Here is an 8,221-nt window from a genome sequence, read left to right as displayed (position 1 = left end):
ATGTCTAGCACATCTTCCGAAAATTATTTCTTGAAAACTTAAATGGCACGGCGTGTGAAGCCAGGCCTGTCCTGTGGCCGATGCTGAGGTCTTCACTGAGTTCCAGCTCTCTGAGCATCCTTCCCCTCCTCCCTCCCTGCCGGTGTTCCTGGTGTGGATGTCTGTGGTCCTCACGCCATCACAGTTCCTGGCTCTACACTGAAGCCTCTGTGACCAGACAGGGCTGGAAAAGTTAGGAGAAATTCCTTCCCACACACTGTGAAGCAAGCATTAAAATGATCACTCCTCCGGCGTTGGTTGTGCTTAGGATAGCACCATAACCATATGTAGGTGTTTAAAAATGCCACTTGGTGATTTTTATTATGTCGTGCTACAATCTTCCTGTGTCAGCTGGGCTCCTCCCACGCCTATTATGAGGCATGAGAATGAAAGATCCCACAATTTATGAGCCGAGTAGCAGTAGAGGATTAATAATCAGGGGCCTTTCATTAAAGCATTACTTAGATTAACCCCTGTTTTCTCTCTGGGTCTTCTCTGTGGAGAGGATCCGTTCTTTTGAAGAAAGTTCAGGTTTTTCTGTCAACCTGCTTGATTGGAGAATCTGGTTGCCATATTTAGGGATTAGTGACACTGCCAAGGCTTTTGCTCTCCAACTTCCTCTTCTCGTTTTTTATCCCTTAAAAATAAATGATAAACTGGGACGCCTGGGTGGCCCATTGTTTAAGCATCTGCCTTTGGCTCAGGTCATGATCCTGGAGTCCTGGGACACAGCCCTGAGTCAGGCTCCCTGCTCAGCAGAAAGTCTGCTTCTCCCTCTCCCTCTGCCCCTCCCCCTTGCTTGGGCTCTCTCTCTCTCTCTCTCTCTCTTAAACAAATAAGTAAAATCTTTAAAAAGAATAAAGAATAAACCTGGTTTTCCTTCTTTTGTGAAAGGAAAGTTGTTCTCTACTCTGTCATAGTGAAGGAGACTTTTCAAGCACAGCAGGGTTCTGTCAGCTCTGTGCTGTGAGAGAGCTCGCTATGGCATATGTCCTCCCACTGATGGGTCAGCGATGTCCCAGGCAGTGCAGAGAAATGCAAACCACCACTTTGATGTTTCTGAAGGGACGATGGCATGGTCCCCGGAAAGGTAGATCATTGGTTGATGGAGGTTATTCCTAAAGTCTAATGGTGTGTGTGTGAGAAACCAGTGGTGGCCTTTGAAGGACTGAGCTTCGGAGGGCGGGAGGATTTGTAGGACAGCTGATCCCACTTTGCTGGACAGAGTCTGCTGTGGGTACTTTCACTCTGTGTCACTCACTGGTTTTCCGACTGTTTTCAGGTAGGTTTACTCATGACTCCCGGCTCGCGGTTTTTCTTTCTAGACTCTGATTGCACTTTGGTTGTCTGGTCTTTCTCCTGACTTCCTGCCAGATTCCGTTTTCTGAGTGTACCTGTTCCATTCCAGCTGCAGGGCCCCGAGTCCCTAGGCAGGTCCTGCATCCAGTTGACTGCTGGGGAAGACTTGGCCCCTGGGTTCCTTCAGCAGCTGTGTGGGCCCCCAGAACCTCACCCACTGCATCAGTGTCCTGCACTCCAAAATTCCTTCACCTGCCACTTCCCTCTCTAGACCATGACCATGATTATGGGGCCTCACTTGGTTGTTTTGGCTCCGTGCTTCCTTCTTTTACTCCTAAATACCCCAACCTAGGTAGTTCCTAGAGCTGTCCTTCACTGCCTCCTTCCCCTGCATGCTCATTCACTTCCATCTGACACATGATAGTTTCTCTGCAGACCACATGCAAAGCTCTTCCTGGTGAGCCACAGAGTCACTGAGCCCCATACCCCACCACCCAAGACATGCCATTTGCATGTTCACTTCCAGCTCCCCCTTTCGGTGGCTTCCCTGTTTTTATTAATGGCACCTCCAGCCTTCTGGTCAGCTGGTCATTGCTCCTCACCTACCTTCTTCCCCTCTACTCCTGCTGTGCTAACTTCACAGTGCTCTCTGCATCCTTTCTTCCCAACACTTTCAATTCCACTGCTCTGCCCTCCTCGAGACCCTCAATACCGCCTGATGGATACATGACTCCAATGCCTACTCGACAGTCTCTCCATCAAACCAACTACTTCTTCAGCATTCCCTGATACCTGTTTCTAGATCATGTTGCATTTATGCTCAGACAGCCCTCAGACCTTCAGGGGCTGCTCACTGGTGACAAAGGTAAGCCTAAATATCTTAAATTAAGGGTCATATCCTATATATCTAGTCCAGATTGACTTTGCAGCCATGTCAAACATCACTCACCTTCATACAACCTCCCTCTGGTCCCTGGGTACTGTCTTCCAGGGTTTCTCCTATTGTGTTATTTGCTCCCATGTGTATTTCTGCCTGGAACAAGCAACTCTTCTACTTGAATCCCAGCCCGAACACAATTTCCTCTGAGTAGCCATTCTTGGTCTCTGTAGAGACTCTTCCATTGGGCTCCCCAAGCCCACTGCTGAGTTGTACCTCTCGGAGTCACTTGCCATGGTGTCTATGTGCCCTGAAGCTATTGGTGTCCTTAGATGCCTCACTTCATTCTTAACTCAAACCCCACTGCATCAAGGATTTTGTAATAAATGTATCTTTCACTTTTTGTATGAACTTCTTTCTCCATGGTAAGCCCTGAAAAATGGTGTGTTTCATTCTCTTGGAAGAAAGAACAGAAGCCTTTCTAGATACTGCCTGGCTTCCCCAAGGGGCATTTTATGAATCCATTACTCTGTGAAAATCCTTGTAAGAATTTTCTCTTCATTTAGGGGAGACTCCAGTCTATGGTTAGAAATAGGGGTCACATGAAAGATTTGCAAAACATGAGTCTTTGTTGGGTATAATTTTTTGAGTGATTAAAAAAATTCCATGTCCACCTCTTTTGGCATTTTCAAACTTGAACTGGGGTAAACCTTTGGCCCTTTCTTTAAGGAGAAAAGAGAAACACATAAACTTGAGAATTTGTGGTGGCTCAAACGCTTCTAATATGTAAGCTAACAGAATTAGTTCAAGAGCAATTATAAAAACCTTAAGTATTCAATAGCTAAGTATAATTTGCAAAGTTCCAGAATGGAATATGTTTGAGCTTTCAGGAAAAACAAAAACTAAAAAGATCAGCATTTATTGTTTTACTTTTTGATTGCTTCTGAAAAATTGTATGGTATTGCTTTGTATGAATAGGTCTCCATGAGTAAATTATGATCAAAATTCAAAGCCATCATAAATTAAATGTGTTTTTTTCCTGCTTTGGTATACAAGACTTTCCATTAAGCTAGCCCCATATAATATACCTTGGATGTGTTCAAGAAAGCCCTGTAAATTATAGTAAGTATTTAAAATGGTAAGTAGACATTGGAAAAGGCCACATTAGGATTAATGAATGAAGGGGTTGATACTGAAAATGCACTTGTAAATAAATAACATGAAAAGTAAAGATGACACATTGTTAGGTTAGAGTTACAAGTAGGGACGACTATAAATTGTTGGGTGGCAAAGAGTGTTCATGGAGCTTCAGTTTCTGTGGAGAAGCATGTCTAAGTTCTTTCTAGCAACAACTTCCCAGTTTCTTCTGGTCTGTGTTCAACCCTGAGGTTTTCCTGTACCTTCTTTTCAGATTTGGGAAGTACCCGAGATTTCTCTGTTAACCAGTCTGCTCCCTACCCACCAGAATTTGGCAAATTACTCCCTCACTGGTTGAGGGCAAGTAGGAGAGGAGTTGGCTTTGTGTAGGAGATTGCATTCTTTCAGTACCAGGAACTAAATGTGGTAGGGGAGGAAGCAGACCCAAGATGCACGCTGCTCCTGACAAAAATGAGAACACCGAGGACACCCAGGCAGGGTAGGTTTTAAATATACCTGCTTGTTTGTCTCAAGGAAGGTTTGGGGCAGCAAACAGCACTTTGAGGAGAGAGTTAAGTAGGACAGTGTGTATTTGGACTGTTATTTTTTTTAAAATTTGGGTGGCTTTGACGGAATAGAGTGGAAACCCTTGGGAAAGTATCTTGGGTATATTTAAAGTTACAGCACAAACTTTAACAGTGTCCTTAGGCATATGACCTTGCAGCTTATCTGAACTCTGGTTTCCTAAATTATCCATCATATACATGAATATGCATCTATGATGAAAAGAGAGAGATTTCCTTCAGAGATGCTCACTTGCTCCAGTATCCAAGTTTGCATAGTTCCAATTATGTGATTTGCATACCTATTAGATTTCTCATTTGCTAAAGAAGGTAACATTAACTTGAACCAATAGAAACACTCTTTAAGAATTTATGCCCAGGTGCTTCACTCATGAAAGTCCTGAGAATAAGTAGAAGAGTAAAGGTTGGATTCTATATCATAGAAAGAATAATAAATGTAGATGGAAAGCATACAGGGTCATGAAAAGAACTGAGAGGAAGCCTAAAGTTCTAAGAGACCATGAGAATTTCTAGATTGAAGATGATGATTAGAGGAATTCTATTTCTGACGATGATGGTGTATCCTGCACCAGAATAACTCTTTCACAGGTAACAAAATATAAAAACTCTTTCAAAGCACTGGAGAATGATGGAAAGGAGGTAGAAACTGGAGGAGAGTCAACTCCTGAATGAGAGGAAGTCACTGGACACTATTTGCATTATTTATTTATTTATTTATTTATTTATTTATTTATTTATTGACTGAGGGTACTCCCAAATCTGCACAGGGAAACATGGATAGAACTTAGAGAGAAATTCATACCCTAATTGGCTTAAGAAGTCATCAGGCATAGTTTGGGTCTGGAAGCTGCTGGAAGGTGAAGGGAGAATTCTAGAAATCGGGAAGCCACAGAAGACGTAACCCCCAAATCTGTGTATACATTCTTTAATCCTGGTTGACTGATGAATTGAACATGCCTAGGAGAGACTGCAAGATTTCCAGCAAAAGGCAACAGATACAAGACTGGAATGACTGAGGAGTGTCTATTGCAGCCCACTTTAAAGAAGACAGAGTTTGGGGTTTGAGTTCAGTCAGGTTGATTGCCCACAAGAACAAAGATCAGTGTGCTTTTGAGGGAGGTAACATAATCCCAAGTCTCTAGATTAGGCATCCACAATGTCTAGTGTAATAAAAACAATTACGTGACATTCATATAAACCAGAAAATTTGGCTCAGAGTCAAAAGATTTTAATACCAATAAGATCTAGATGTTGGATTTAAAAATCCAGGACTTTAAAACAACATTTATAAATGTGTTTAAGGATGTAAAGGAAAATATGGTTTTAATAAGTGAACAGATCAGGAATCTCAGCAAAGAAGTAAAACCATGAAAATAAATGTAAATTCTAGAATGGAAACATGTAATTCCTGAAATTAAAAAAAAAAAAAGTTGCTGAGTGGATAAAAGCAGTGATGGAATTAGAAATCCACAATAGATGTTAGAACTAGTGGGTGAAAGTTAGAGGAGGAACAAGAGTTTATATAGTTTCAAAATATCCCCACAAATTACTTATTAATTACAAATGGAGAAATAATAACAGTATAGTTCAGAAACCTAGTGAATTCTGTTTCAAAGTAATCCAAGCTAACATTGCTAATATTGGAACGGAGGGATATCATGTGACTCCTCATATAGTGTGATGAGGATACAGCCCTTCTGTGGAATTTCTGCCAAAAGGGCACAACCTGAATCTAATGACAAGGAAACACCCACACACCCAAATTCAGGGACATCTATGAAATGAGTGGCTTCTACTCTTCTAAATAGTAAGATAAAGAAAGACAAAGGCCCAGTAACAGCTCCTGATGGAGGAAATCTAAGTAGACATGAGAACAAAATGCACGGTGAGACCCTGGACTGGTTTCTGGACCAGGGGTGGGATATATACAGAGAACAACGTCAGGTTAATTGACATGTGACTCGAATATAGACTGTGGCTTAGATAATAGAACTGTTTCAAGTTAGATTTTCTGGTTTTGATAATTGTTCTAAAGTGATGTAAGAGAAAGTCTTTGTTCTTAGTGAATACACATTCAAGTATGAGGGATAAAGTTGCCCAATGTTGCCAAATTATTCTCAAGTGGTTCAGAAAAAAAACGTGCTGAAGACGAGAGCAGAGAGGTAGAGAGTGCAGAGGTGAGCTCATGGAGCTTATGTGTGACTTATGGGTCAGAGAAGGCCTTTGGTTGTTACTTTGGATGAAATGGAAAGCTTTGGAGCTTCTAAGCTGAAGAATGACATGATCTCATACATATACAAAATAGGCTCACTCTGGAAACTGGAAAGTACCCAGGAGAGGTCCATGGTTGGAAGCGACTGCAATGACCCAGGCCAAGATGTTGGTTGGTTGGAGCAAGGTGGGAGCCACGCAAGTGGCAAGAAGTGACCAGGTTCTGGGCATATTCGGAAGGAAGAGCAAACAAGATTTGCTGAGTTACCCCATGTGCATTGGAAGCGAAGGAGGACCCCAGGGTGGTGACAGGGGGTTTGATCTGAGGAAGAGGAAGAACAGTCATGGGGAAAATATAAGAGGCGATATGAGGAGCTCAGTTTGGGACATGTTAACTGTGAGACAGCTATTAAATATACAAGTGGAGACGTCCTGGTGAGGGTCAGAGTTTGAAGTGTGGCATTCAGGGCAGGTGCTCGGGCTGAAAGTATGAATTTGGGCATCATTGGCATGTAGTTGCTCTTGAAAAACAGGAGACTGTAGGCGGTACCAGCAGACTGAGTCTAAGTGGAAGGAAGAAGACAGTGGAAGACTGAGCCCTGGGCAGGCCAACTGAGGTGGTGATTCCCACTTAGCAGCAGCGTCCCTGATGCTAGGAAGGGGACAGTTTGGGGAGGAAGCAGGAGACTTGACCCACTGGCTTTTACTGAGACTGGCTCCCTCCTGACTGAAAGCATTCAGAAAGAATTGCAAGATCTCTCCTATTTCAAGGAGCCCCTCTACAAACACTGGAGTCAAAAATGTTAAGCTAATCTCCATGCACCCACTTTTGTATTTCTAAATAAAGTGCCTGTTGGGCAGGTAGAGACATTAGGTGCAGGAGATGGCATTTGGGTTGTCAGTAAGAAATCCCTAATTGTCTGCAGTTCCCAAATAGGGCCTCCCCGGGGGTCACAGAGGCAAACACTAGTTTCTGGAGGAGCATCGTTTCAGTCATTTGAACTGAGCCCTGCAGGATCCCCCCGAGGACTTGGAGAGTAGCTCTAGAGTTTGCCAGTTTTCCCTCACTGCTTCTTGGGAGATCGGATGCTGCCTCACAATTTTGGCATTCGGATATCTACTTGCAGATGTTCATCTGTCTCCCTCGCCCTTCAAAAGGAAGTAAATATACACAGATACAAGATGCAATAAGAGATATTGGGCAAATTAAATTAAAAAATGCTTCCTAACACCCTGGAGGCCCAGACACTAAACATATTTTTCCATTTAAGCAGGTTTTTGTGCTGAGTTATTAGGAAAAATGCACTAAACATTTACTTCACCTTCAGCGTCACCTTCATTCTGTCCCCATTGAACTAGGCTAGTATTTATCTCATCAGGGAACTGGGTAAAATAAGTAAGTAGGCAAGGAGGGGGAGATGAAATTCAGGGTTGAGCACCGATGGCTTATTGATGGCATCGCGTCCCCAAGTGCCCCATTATCCCTTGGAGCAGTCTTGCTCACATACTAAATAGGAGAAGTGGTTATCCTGGGGGGTAATGTATGATCCCCTGGGGCTTTCTCCACAAGAAAATTGACCTTATATGGGCATCTACTGGCTTTCTAGAGGGACTGTACTTTATTCGTTTTCCTCCATCATAAGACTGGGTGCAAATGAGAACCCAGCCACACAACCCAGAACGAAAATCCCTTTGTGGGTTCTGTTCTCTGCTGATGATGCATGGGTTTTGCTTTTTGGGACCCTCCCCTGGAATGATGACCTTGATCAGTTTAGGTGCAGGTGAGCTTCGTTGGTTCTTGCTGATGAGGTTAATCTTTTCCATTCAAATCCCAGGCTAGTTAGCTCTGATCGGCTCTATGGGCAACATCCTCACCGTGTGCAAACATGTGGGAACTTGCGGGTCACTGGTCACAGGAGGACCGGGAGAGAAATGGCAACAGTGCTCTTTTATCCCTCTCCGTATTGTAGGAAAATGCCTTCCTTCGGATGCTGAGGGAGAGCAACATCCCTCCATGGCCAGCCGCCTGTTTATCCTGATGAGTGCTCTACCACATGCCTTGGAAACCACTCTG

Source organism: Eumetopias jubatus, unplaced genomic scaffold, assembly GCF_037043125.1.
Source record: "Eumetopias jubatus isolate StellerSeaLion01/CBP00866 unplaced genomic scaffold, mEumJub1_p1.0 scaffold_16, whole genome shotgun sequence".
In the NCBI taxonomy this organism is placed as follows: domain Eukaryota; kingdom Metazoa; phylum Chordata; class Mammalia; order Carnivora; family Otariidae; genus Eumetopias; species Eumetopias jubatus.
This window is presented reverse-complemented; position numbering follows the sequence as displayed.